The 13591-nt window shown below is 33.3% G+C and overlaps 1 protein-coding gene across 2 annotated transcripts in view; it reads right to left on the bottom strand.

The window, feature by feature from the left end:
* Positions 1–13591, bottom strand: part of LOC108690019 (dihydropyrimidine dehydrogenase [NADP(+)]) — a 68537-nt gene that overhangs the window by 17145 nt on the left and 37801 nt on the right. The gene's annotated exons all lie outside the window — the stretch shown is intronic.

The raw sequence follows: 13591 nt of genomic DNA, 5'->3' as shown, positions 1-13591 counted from the left end.
GTCCACTGTCTATAATTACGATGAAGAGTACATTTTAATTTAAGAAACTATTTCGATTTTTTGTTTCAGAATAATCTGAATCATGTATACTGCTCATGTTTCCGCAAAATCACATTTCATACGATTGTTATTATTCCTCGCTAGATCAATATTTTTTAATGAAATTTATCATACAATAAGTTTAATATATGTAGTAATAAAGCGTCAAATTGAAATAGATCGCATTTATATTTTTTCCGCAATCCAAGTTCAAAACACCGTCACTTTTCAAACCGTTCAGAATCTTACCTTCTTAACCCAAAATTAAAAAAGAGACGCAATTCTTTTGATCAAGAACTGTATAATACATAGAACCTACTCTCACGCACGTATTCATACATGCATTTACTTAAAACCAGGATTGACAAAAGACTACTTTTTTTTGTTTTGATCTAGCCAGTGGTTAAAATTGGTTTTAACCGGTCAAAATGTCTAGTCAAAATGCAGTTTTGTTTTTTTAGGAACTTTCAACAATTTTTCATTGCAAGCTCTTAGATATTACTCTGCACTACGCATGCACAAAAAACTCGCCCTATCTAGGAATATTTGTGGCCGGTTCATAATCCGTTCTAATTGCAAGCATTTTGTTTAAATGTTGCATTTCTTCTGCTAGAATTGAAAGAATTTTTTCTAATTTAAAATTTCTACAATCTAAGCGTAGAAATCGATTAAATTTAGCAATTGACAAAATTGGTAAAGGTGTATTAAATTTTAAATCTAAAAAGCAAAGAATTCAATGGTACAATTGAGTTTAATGATTACTAAATATCAGATTGTCCATTATCTGAATATTTTATTTCGTCTTAGTAGTTTAGTGCAATGTTCTCAAAGTACAAATTTGCTTTAAGAATAATGAAATAAACTAAAAAATATATTTTTTATATAATATGTATGCGATGTATGCGTCACATATTACTAGGTATAACAATGTTTGTTTTTTTAAAGTTTTATATAAAAAGTTAGAATAACTCCGATATATACGCTGCATCTGTCAAAAACTTAATTTATTAAGTATTATTTATTATGTTTATAATAAGCGAACTATATCAGTAAAAACTTGTACTGTCTACAATTGTATTATGAAAAAAATATTAGAAATCCGAAATATTTATTTTTCATATTAAAAAATAAATTTTTCTGAAACCCTTGCATTTTTGCTGTATATCCCATAGGAGTGAGATATGTGGCTACTCATAGGGAGAGAGGGGGGGAGGCAAAAATGATCACTTTTATTTCAACATTCAATAACTCGGTGAAAAAAAATTGTATAGCACTTTTAAAATTAAAAAATAAACTTTAACTTTGATGACATGAAACATAAGGAATAAAAAAGGTTGAATTCTTTACTTTTGAAATCGGTAATAAATATTTCAATACAATTCTGACTGATCTTTTATGGAGCTGTACGGACGCAAATGGATACTTGTTAATATTTGAAATTTTGTACAAATTTTATAAAGGTCTATGGCGTGAAGTAAAAATCTAAAAATCACACAAAAAATGCGGTTTACAGCAGTTGAAAGAGTGAACCTTTACTTTCAATTTGCTTTTTTATTAAGTGCTGTACTATTTCTCTTCATTGAATTACTGAACGTACGAAGCAAAAGTGATCATTTTTCAACTCGGTGAAAAAAAATCGTACAGCACTCAATAAAAAAGCAAATTGAAAGTAAAGATTCACTCTTTCGATTATCGCAAATCGCATTTTTGTGTGAATTTTATTTCTCGCCATAGATCTTCGTAAAGTTTGTAAAATTTTTCAGATTTAACGAGTATCCATTTGTATCCGTATATTTCCATAAAGAATCAATCAAATTGAAATATTAGTACCGATGTTGAAAGAAAATCTTAGAAATTTCAAGCTTTCAAATGTTTTTTTGATTTTTTGTTTGAAATAATTTTTCACCGAGTTACGATACTCTGAATATTGTATTAGGAGTACAAATAAGTTTCCGCCGTTTTTAATAAAAAATTAAGCATTTATTGTGAAAGAACGGTACATAATGTTTTATTCAAAGTAATGACCATCGCTAGCCACTATTTTTTCCCATCTTTCTGGTAGCATGTGGATACCGCGTCGGAAGAACGTTTCTTTTGAGGCTATCCAATCGATACAATTTTTGATGTCTTCATATGAAGTGCTGCTCAGACAGGCCATGCGTCATCGATCGGAACAAGTGGTAGTCGGAAGGAGCATACGGCGGATGGGGTAGAACTTTCCATTTGAGTGTTTCTAAGTAGGTTTTGACCGGCGCCGCAACATGTGGTCAAGCATTATCATGCAGGAGAATAATTTTGTCATGCCTGGAGTAGTAATAGGTGCGTTCTTCCTTGAGGGCTCGGCTCAATCTCATCAATTGTGTTCGGTAGAAAACCTCAGTAATGGTCTCGTTCGGTTTGAACAATTCATAATACACGACTCCAAGCTGATCCCACCAAATACACAACATGAGTTTTTTTCCATGAATATTCGGCTTGGCTGTCGCTGTTGAAGCATGGCCAGGTGGTCCCCATGATTTCCTCTTCTTTGGGTATCGTAGTGGATTTTTCATCACCAGTAACTATGCAAAAAACCCTTTCGTTTATGCCTGGCAAGCATTTCACATGTGAAAAATCGGCATTCAACGTTTCTCGGCTTCAATTCATATGGAACTCAATTTCCTTGCTTTCACAATGATTTCAAACGATATGAAATTGTTTGTTGAATCATTCCTAAGTGCAAGTTCTTTGTGCGTTTGGCACGAATCTCCAATAATCGCTTCTAATTCCGCGTCTTCGTACATTTTCGGCTTTCCGCTACGTTCTTTGTCTTCGACGTCAAATTCACCGTTCTTAAACTTTTGAAACCACTCACAACTTCTCTTACTTAAGGCAGCATCACCATATGCTTCTACAATCTATGAGCCTCAGCTGCAGATTTTTTCAAATTAAAGAAGTAAATCAAAAGTTTCCGCAAATGACGCTTATTCGGCTCAAAATTCAACATTTTCGTACAAAAAAAAAATATATGATGCTGATACAAAATCGCTAATATTTCAAGGTTATGGTGTTGCCAGATATCCAATCTTATTGTTTTACATCAAACAATTTTTAACTATAGTTTATTAGTGGCGCCGTCTTTTGCAAACGGCGGAAACTTATTTGTACTTCCAATACAATTTTGAGCGTGTTCTAAAGTATTCCCTATTTTTTGTTGAGTTGCATACTTTAGAACACATTTAAAAAATTTTTTTCTGTCCTTATAAACATTTTACAATCCAGTTAAATGCAACTTTTAAAGGTCCTATAGAAGATCCCGGAAAAATTCCAACTGGATCTTGTCTTGGGTGAACAAACCTACAATTTGAGGGGAGTAACGGCCCATTTGAACACTTGCTAAAATCGACCTTGAACTCAAAATTTAGTCATTTTTAATTGGACTGTATTTCTTAAAGCATATATCGTAGAGCTAAATGAATTATTGCATCGTGTTCAGCGAAAAACTATTGCACTACATTTATAAATCCGGATTAAGCCATTTTTGCATCAAATCAAATATGTATTAAGGAAAATCAAAATTGATGATTTAAAAATCATTCACTGGCGACTTCTAAATCTTAATATCTTTTTATAAAAATTTAGGAGTGTCCTTTTGGCATAAAATGAAAGCTTTTGAGGTAAAAAAGATCGATTAAAAATTTTTTTTCTCATTACTTTAATAAATGCAGGAGATAGGTCCGGAAATCGGTGGCGCGTCCTTGGCCACTGGAACGCCAGGCGCAAATATGTAAGAGGAGAAAACGAGAGAGGACGATAGCAGCTAGTCAGTTATCATCGAATCAGCAGTCCACAGCAGGCTGCAGTTATTCATATATTCCGTAAATTTGTATTGTGTAAATTCATATCGCATAATTTACTTTAACTTTCTACATAATTGAGATCATGAGGATCATGGGCAACGACGAGGACCTCGAGAAAATAGCGAAATCGGGATGCGTGATTTCCATGCTGATAAAGAAAATAACTGTAGGAGAATTCAAAAAGCAGTTGCGTAAGTTGAAATTAACGACGGGAAATAAGACGGATTTATAACTATTATCACATTATGAGCAAGATGAAAGCGCGATGAAAGCGACATCGATAATGATACCGAGGACGATACGGTTATTTAGAAAAACGAAGCGATTCAGATAACGAAATGAGAGATAAGATGATCAAGAAAAATCAGATGATGAAAATAAGGAACAGAATAAAGCGCGGAAAAGACGGAAGAGATGAAGTATGAGTAATACGCGAAAGCGATCAGTCAGAGATAACTAGACAGCGCAAAGAACAGTAAAGTAATCACAATAAGAGCTATCGGAGGAAGCGTAATAATCTCTCATTTCTCGAGAGATGATCAAATGAAAGTAGATAGATAGACAGACGAATTTGAAAATATGAACGAATATTTTTTTACTATTACAGTGGGATAACTTGCAGAAAATCGTCTAAGCGAAGAAGTTGCTGCGAGGATCAGTGAAACATTTCATGTCGTTACAGAAAGAAATAATTGAAAGCTGATGAAGAAGCGTCTGCTGAGTTCGAAACGAAGCATAATAGCGCTATAGTACACGCACAGCTGACTAAGAGGAAAAGACAATCAAATGAAACACCAATGTATGCAGACGATAACGAGTTAAACGACGAAGAGGAGACACTCAATATATCAATATATTCTCAATATATTCAATATATCATCGATGAAGTATCTGACGGAAAGCCACAAAAGCATCTTTTACGGAGTAGACATCATGATGCAATTAAGAAAAAATTTGGAGCACTATGATCGGATAAAAGAGAAAACAAATAAGAAATTACGAAAGGAGCAGCTGAAGAAAAAAGCACAGATAAGAATGAAAAGAACTCCAACCAGAAGGAACGCAAAGAAGCAAGATGCTTTAACTATGGATGCTTAAACATATAGCTCGAAACTGCTCACATAAAAACAATAAGATCGAAATGCTTCAAATGCAACCAGTTTGGGCACATTGCGACGAAGTGTGATAGTTCCAGCGAGACAATGAAGGAAGACGAAAAGTGAAAGTGAGAATTCAGCGAAATCAGTGAATTGATAATCTATTCATTCGCACTCCATTCGCTTTATGTTAGGAAGATTGCAAGTAAAGCCGATTGAAAGTTTTTTTGAACTGATCTAATCCAAGGAGATTGATACAAGGCAGAAATACATGTGGTACTGGACGATGCAATGAACGAGAGGATGAAGAAAAGGCTTACAAGGCAGATAGACATTCGAATGAAGGGCGACATGATTTTCGTAGAAGAAATGAGCGCGATAATAGAAAAGAAGAAAAAATAAAGGAGAATAATGGAAATGATGACAGCAAAGAAGAAATAAGAAAGAAGAATAACGAAGTCAACAATAAAAAAGAAAAAAGAAAGAAAGACAAAAACAAAGAAAATAACAAAGAAAATACAGAAATACGATCCAGGGGATTTACGAAGAAACGAAAACTATGCGCAGTGAATACATTCAGATATACTATATGGACGTCGATGAATGATATCGCCATCAAATACAGCAACTAATCGAAGACTACGTATCGAAGCAGAATAATCAGACAAGCGTTGAAACGAAAATCGTGTTACATAATGAGTCACCGGTGTGTTTAAAACCTTACCAATTAGCAATAGAGAAAAAGGCCATTCTGAATGCATAGCTTGAAGGAGTAGTTATGGCGTCATCCAACTGAGTAACAGCAAACATTCAAGTCATAATCGTGCCGAAAAAGAATGGAACTTATTCTGTCTGTGTAGATTACCGACAATTAAACCAGAAGATACTTCGCGATAGATTTTCTATTTGCCTTTGATCGACGATCATATTGATGCGTTGCATATTGAGCCAATGCCCAAGTTTTCTTGGTACTAAACCTGAAGAACAGCTTCTTCTATGTATCAATTGCTGTCGAGAATCGTCAGTATACTTCGTTCGTCACACCCGACAATCAATATGAATTCTTCAAGACTCCGTTTGGATTATGTAATAGCTCTACATCATTTCTGACGTGAAATCTTTCGCGACTTCAGCCGAAGGAATATTACATGTTCATATACATGGATGACTTAACTTAAGTGGGAAGGCTAAAATCGAAACGCTAGCGAACTTGAAAGAAACGCTTACTATTGCCGTTATAGCAGGTTTCATCATCAATTGGGAGAAGTACAAATTCAGAGACGCATTACCTGGGGACGTGATAGATGATTGCCACGTTATCCCTCACCGGAAAAAGTGAAAAGTATGAGAAGATTCTCAGTATTCATGACGAGAAAGGTAATTCAGTTTTCTAAGCCTTAGGGAATATTTTTGTTTTACACAGGATTATATCATGGATAAGATAATCATATGTATTGTATTACGTAAAATTATATAATTACATATATAATTATACAGGATATTTGATACTATTTTCATATGCAGATAGAACAGATTAAAGTTGAAAAGTCCTCTGCAACTTTCTCAATAATTAACGAGTTATTAATTAATAAATATCGCCATATTTTAATCCGGCATATCACCAAATGCAAGCGCACGAAGAGGTGATGGAGATTGCTAGGCATTAAAATATGGACGATATTTATTAATTAATAACTTGTTAACTATTGAGAAAGTTGCAGAGGAATTGTCAACTTTAATCCGTTTTATCTGCTTTTATCCGTTTTATCTATGAAAATAGTACCAAATATTCTGACATCCTGTATAATTATACATAATTATATAATTTTACGTAATAACATATGATTACGTATAAAAAATTTTTTACCATGTAATAATTACCTTTGAACATGATAAAGTATTAAACGCAAAAGTGTGCTACAATTTTAAAATTCCTATATTTTCATTAATTTGATAAGCATTGATAAAATCTTTTAGAAAGTAATTTTTAGGATTCTAAACTCTTAAAAAATGTAAAAAGAATCGATTTTTTTATGTTTCAGATTAGAACGTAAAAAAAATCGATTTTCTGAATTTAGAATACACCCTTCCTAATGTAACAATATTATTGATATATAAATAAAGGAGAAAATGATATGACTGTACTATGATATGATTGTTACTAATGTAAATATCATGGTTTTTTTTAATATCTTCGCTATCAGAATGATTACTTACGGAATTATTTGTTCCATAATTCGCTGTTACATGTTAATGACATATACTATGAGCAATATACAATATAGCGAGAGAGTAATCGCTAGTTGAAATATTGTCCCCACATTCATCTTTCATTTGATTTCATTTGATACGATTTCATTTGAATACAAATATTTTTCTTTACTACATACGAAGTTATTTGATAAAATATGTAAATGGTTTTATCAAATATTACATAATGATTTCTCATGATTGTACATGTAATTATGGAATTATACGTAGGGATTTCATATGATTTCAGGGACTCTGTCCTACGGTTACATAAAGTGATTACCCCCTTGCCTAAGCGTACTGATTTCGACTGCTTTTTCGAGGAGGGTTTTCATATCAAAACAATTATTTCATAATTGTAGCTCAACTGTTAATTTGTTGTTTTTCATCATCAAATATGTGTCGTTCTCCACTGACCAGATATTGTCATGTGCGAGGAAATCATAGACATAGCAAGAAACGGATCCAGGGAGTTATTCTGAAGGAGAGGGGGGGGGGGACGGTATAACGAAATATAAATATTTACTTATTATTATTTCGTCGTTGATGTTATTTTTAATATTTTTAAAATTATTTTTATTACTTTATTGTTTTATTATATTTACTATTATTATTACTACTATTGATATTTAGTTGGAGAGAAAGTTCTGCGGAGTTTTGTTAGCTCAAAATTATATACAGAAAACATTTGTTGCGAAATTTTCGACTAACTGACGTAAAAAAAAGTTTTTCTTGAAAGTTCGTTTTGAAAAAAATGTCCCTATCACTTTTTATTACAAAGTTACACGCGGATAAATAAAAGAGCATTCTGATTTTGATTGCTCATAACTCCGTTCAAAATCATACCGTAATTAATAAAACAGATTCTTAATGTTAAAACTTTGCTCTATCAAGTAGTGTAATTGCCAATTTAAAAAAAAATAGAATATATATTAGGTGTACAACTTTGCTTCCGCCATTTTCCTATAGATGACTTTAGCGAAGTGGTGGTCGAAATAAATAGATCATAGACGTCATACAATAAACTTGGGCATCTGTCAACATAACCCCATAGAAACATTAGTCGATTTGTGTCTGCATCATAAAGTTATTCTCGATTGAAAATGTCAGTTTACGAGCCAAATTCTCGTCATTTGCGGGAGGTTTTAATTTTTTGCTTCAATATGAAGAAATCTGCAGCTGAGGCTCATCGAATGCTCTCAAATACTTATGGTGAGGCCGCTATTAGTGAAAGAACGTGTCGTGAGTGGTTTCAACGCTTCAAGAACGGTGATTTTGACGTCCAAGGTCATGCTCTGTATTTGGTGGGACCAGCTCGGCGTAATGTATTATGAACTGTTAAAACCGACTGAAACAATCACAGGTATCGAACGCAATTGATGCGTTTGAGCCGAGCGTTGAAAGACAAATGGCCGCAATACAACGAGAGACACGATAAAGTGATTTTTTGCAGCATGACAATGTTTGACTCCATGTTGCGAAAGTGGTCAAGACATACTTGGAAACGTTGAAATGGGAAGTCCTACCCCACCCGCCATATTCTCCAGACGTTGCTCCCTCTGACTATCACTTGTTTCGATCGATGGCACACGGCCTGGCTGACCAGCACTTCCGGTCTTATGAAGAAGTAAAAAATTGGATCGATTCGTGGATAGCCTCAAAAGATGACCAGTTTTTTCGACACGGGATTCGTACGCTACCCGAAAGATGGGAGAAAGTAGTGGCCAGCGATGGACAATACTTTGAATATCATAAATGTATAACCAGTTTTTTACAATAAAGCCTCGAATTTCGGAAAAAAACGGCGGAAGCAAAGTTGTACACGTAATATGTACATTTGAGCTAAAAATATGATATTACTGTTTTTTTTTCCATTGCGCAATGGTTATAAAGATGGTAATATTACATTTTTTATTCAAATTTCTATATATTTTACATTTAAAATATTAGCATGATACTAGCTATTCGATAAAGCAACGTTCAGCTTTAAGAATCTGTTTTTTTAATTGCAGTACAATGATTTTTAATGAAGTTATGAACAATCAAAGTTAGAATGCTCCTTTTTACTTAATTCGCGAATAGAACTCAAGAACAAAAAATAAGAAACATTTTTAAAAGACGATTTTGTAAGGAAAACTCTAAACTTTCGAAATAGATAATCGAAAATTTTTTTCAGATCTTTTTTGACACGTTACAGATCCACAAAGTGAGAAGAAAAATTTTCCATCTTTTTCAACTTGTAGTTTTCTATAAAATGACAAACTTACATAAATTCAAAAAAATAACCATTTGAAAGTAGAGATTTCAAGCTTTAAAACGTTTATTTTAATTTAAATTTTGATCATTTTTAACAAAGATATTTTATGTATAATTTTGAGCTAACAAAATACCGTAGAACTTTTCCTTCAATCTCAATATCATGATCATAAAATATAAATTATACATATTTGGTATTTATTTTTGGTATTTATTATACATATTTAGCATTTTATTAGCCAGATATATTTTTATATATACATTAACATAATATAAGATGTTATTTAAAAACAAATTTTGTTATATAAATAAATTCTAACTTTCTGTTTAGTGAACTTTGGGGGAGCGATAGCCTCGTCCGCTCCTCCCTCCCCCCTTCTGGATCCATCATCGAGACTATTTTCCTTTTAAGAGAAAAATCGTCGCTTTCCACTTACAATTTTGTTCAATTCAATCGACACTGCCTCTGCTGGGAAGGAGAGTCAGAGTGTGTCAAGTGCAATTTTGACGAATTTAATGATATTAGAATGTATATGCAAACTAGTTCGTAATTCTAATTTTGTTTTGTTCTTTGATCATTTTTAACTATCTTTTAAAAGGTTAGAGATTAAAAGTTGGTTGCACACACTGCACATATCGCGTTCCATTTAAATTGTGTTCGAGTGTATTAAACTGTGTCGATTTGTATCTTCTAAAAGGAAAACAGCCACGGTAACTGAGTACATAGACTGAGCATTCTTCAAAATTCTAGAAGTGGGAATAAAACTCAGGTAGAAAAGAACGTAACATTGTGATCCAGATGTGTTCTTTCTAGTGCATGCACGAAACAAGAAAGAACGCACTTAAATCAATACATTCTTTTCTATCTGGGCTTTATTGCCATACCTTGAATGCGTAGTCTATGGGAGAAACTCGTATGTAACAATAACGCAGTGCGCCGGAATCTTTTTTGAAGTTAAAGTATAATCCTTAGCGAATAAGCATCGAACAAGCCCAACTCAAAATGGATTAACGAAAATGGATTGAAATTTTTTTCTATCCGAATGCGTATTTTAAATAGTGAATACTTTTTTTAGATTTAATTGGATTCAATTGAATTCAATTAGATTCAATTGGATGCAATTGGATTGAAAAACTGCATTTCCTATTCAAAATTTTGAATTGAACAGTATTCACAATGCATAGAAATTAGCTAATATTATTTTTAGATTGAAAAGCATAGAGATATGCTTCAAGTAATTCCTAAAAATGAATAAAAATGCATTCAGAATTGAAAAGCATTCATTTTAACATTCGTAAATCAATATTTCTGAAAATCTGAATCCATTTTAATTTATTTCAATCCATTCTCGTTTATTGGGAAACCACTGATTCAATTATTATTGAAAACTGATTTTTTGCGACGCCGCGCGCTGAGAAAAAATGCCGAAGAAAATCGGGAAATTCCGACGTGACCTGACAGCGCGATATAAAAATAGCGATTAAAAAGATCTATTCCGTTCCTAATTCCGATCCCAAGCGAGAACTCCGAGATTCGCTGAGCAAGTATCCAAGTCCGAATCCTAGACAATTAGTAGCGAGAAAAGGGGGTAAAATGTTCTTTGCCTCCGCTAAGTGTTTTCAGCAGTTGGCGAGCCAGCCTGACACAGTTATTGCGCACCAGAATAAACATGGTGTATAGTGTTCTTTGTCTCGACCGGCATTCTAGGTTATCGGTCGTACTTTAACTTTATTGAATCTGAATTTTTAGATCTTACATACAGTACTTTAATATTTATATTTAATATCTATATTTAATATCTAAGACTTGATGATTCCCCCTCTTTAGCAAAGCTGACTAATAGGAGCGCGTTTGTTGTTATTTAGATATATTTTCTCATTATGTTCACCATTGTTGTGTTCACGACTATTGTTCATGACAATGTAACATCAATATTTGTAGCAATCTGAAACTGTCATGTCAATTTTGCACATTATTATCATACCAAATTTTATGCTCAAGACATTATTTAACTTATTATATTGTTACATTTTAATTAATTAACATATTATATTGTCATGATTTAATAAATCAGAAAGTCTAATGACGTTTCTATGCACAATTCTCGATGTAAGCGATATCTTCTTCTAAGCACAATTCTTGATATTAAGCGATAGAAATGCATTTCAAATGATTCATAGAATAACATTTAGTATGTGACACAGTATTTCATTCGTTACTCAACATTAATATTGAGGAGGACCCAAAACTCGGATCGAAACGTTATTTTAGTTTATGTTATTTTAGTTTATTTTATATGTGTGCATTGGAAAATAAATTATAATTTGCAACTACAACTGGCGTTGGCTCTCAGCAGGCTTTTTAACTATCATTAATTAATAGCTAATTAATCGAAAATGAAATCCGAGAGATTTTTTGGATCGCTGATTACGAATCTGAAGTCAAAATTAAAAAATTCAAAATGACGAATAATCCAATATGGCGTACAAATAAAAAAAATTAGTTCTGGGGCTGTAAAATGGGGTCAAGTAGGTTTTTGAAGTTTTTGAAGTTTTGAGGTTTTTGAAGTCGTTCATTATGAATCTGAAGTCAAAATTTAAAAATTCAAAATTGCGAATCTAGTATAGTGAAGTGAATACTCAAAAGGCAAACAATCTGTACAGTTAATGTAAGTTAGTCCCGAGAACGGGGCGAACATACTCTCTCACTCACAAAGGTATATGCGACAGACTACCATCCATCATCCAATGAAACTGTCTCGAGAAAGGCGATGGAAAAACCCAGTAGCGCTTGCAAAATGTTTCTGCAGGGGTGAGCAGTTTCGCCGCGACACGCCTCGAATCTTCGAGGCGCCTCATGTCTACGAGAAACCACGAGGAGACCTATTCTTCTACGTCTCGTCCAGACGCATGCTCTGGAAGGATAAGGATAGAGATTAGGATTAGGATTGTATATTGGCTTACTCGTAATGCGAAACAATCAAGTAGTTAGACTGTCTCCTGTCTTATTGGAGCAAGTCAGCTCTATGTGGGGCGCCAGCAAACCCGAATTCATAACAGTAGATCACAAGTCGAACGCACAAGGCGTCTGACCGACGCCTAAGAACAATCTATGCAGTATATATACTGCAAATGGAGGTTACTTTATGTTTGCTGTTTTTATTATTAACTTTTTGTTTTTTGGGCCATTTTGAACCCGCCATTTTGAATTTTAAAAATCTGAGGTTAAATTCGTAATCAATGATCTCGAAAACTATCGAATAACAAATTTCTCGAATAACTGAATTCTATGTAAAGAAAAATGTATGCTTCAAAAAATTAAGATATTCACTCGCGAAATAAAAATAGTCAGAATTTTTTGAAATTGAAACTATATATTGTACTAGACGACTTTGACATGCTTGTGCAATTAAAATGAGATTGACCGTTTCAATACTGAGATCTAAACAATTAACAACTTTTTATACGTGTCGCCTGTACAAAATTCACGAAAATGTGTTTATTTTTGTATGACCTAAACTAACAACAATATATTAAAAACGATGAAGAAACATGAAACAAATATTGTAAAAAAAAATTATAATTTTGATCATTTAGTTAGGAAAATAGAGAAAAGAATGCATTATTTTGATTTTCTTTGGCATATAGTGGCGACTGAAGGAAATGATGAGGAGTAGAGGGAAAGGCCAGCGGACATCTGACAGCATCGGCGTTTGCGTTTATCTGTATTTATTGGCTGTATTCAGCGAACTCAACAGTTGAGCGCTCACTGCTAGTGATGTATTTTTCCAGATCTAAAATGCTGATTGGATGATTTAAAAGAACACACCAGTAATAGCGAGCGCTCACTCAAATGTTTAGTCTGAGCCATTTTCTTTCCGCTTGTGTGTCTTGGACAGGCAAAATCGAAAATACTAATAATCAATATTTAAATTTATAACTTAACAATTACTGTTGAAAAGAGTGCTTTCTCAAACATGTTCATTATTTTTTGTCAGTTTTCTCTTTCTGGTGGGAGTGAAATATCATCACCGAGTGCCGCAACAGAACTAAACTTTTAGACGATATTATCGCGAGTATATTACCTTAATCAAATTATTATATGAAATG

Source organism: Atta colombica, unplaced genomic scaffold (assembly GCF_001594045.1).
Source record: "Atta colombica isolate Treedump-2 unplaced genomic scaffold, Acol1.0 scaffold29, whole genome shotgun sequence".
NCBI lineage: Eukaryota > Metazoa > Arthropoda > Insecta > Hymenoptera > Formicidae > Atta > Atta colombica.
This window is presented reverse-complemented; position numbering and strand designations above follow the sequence as displayed.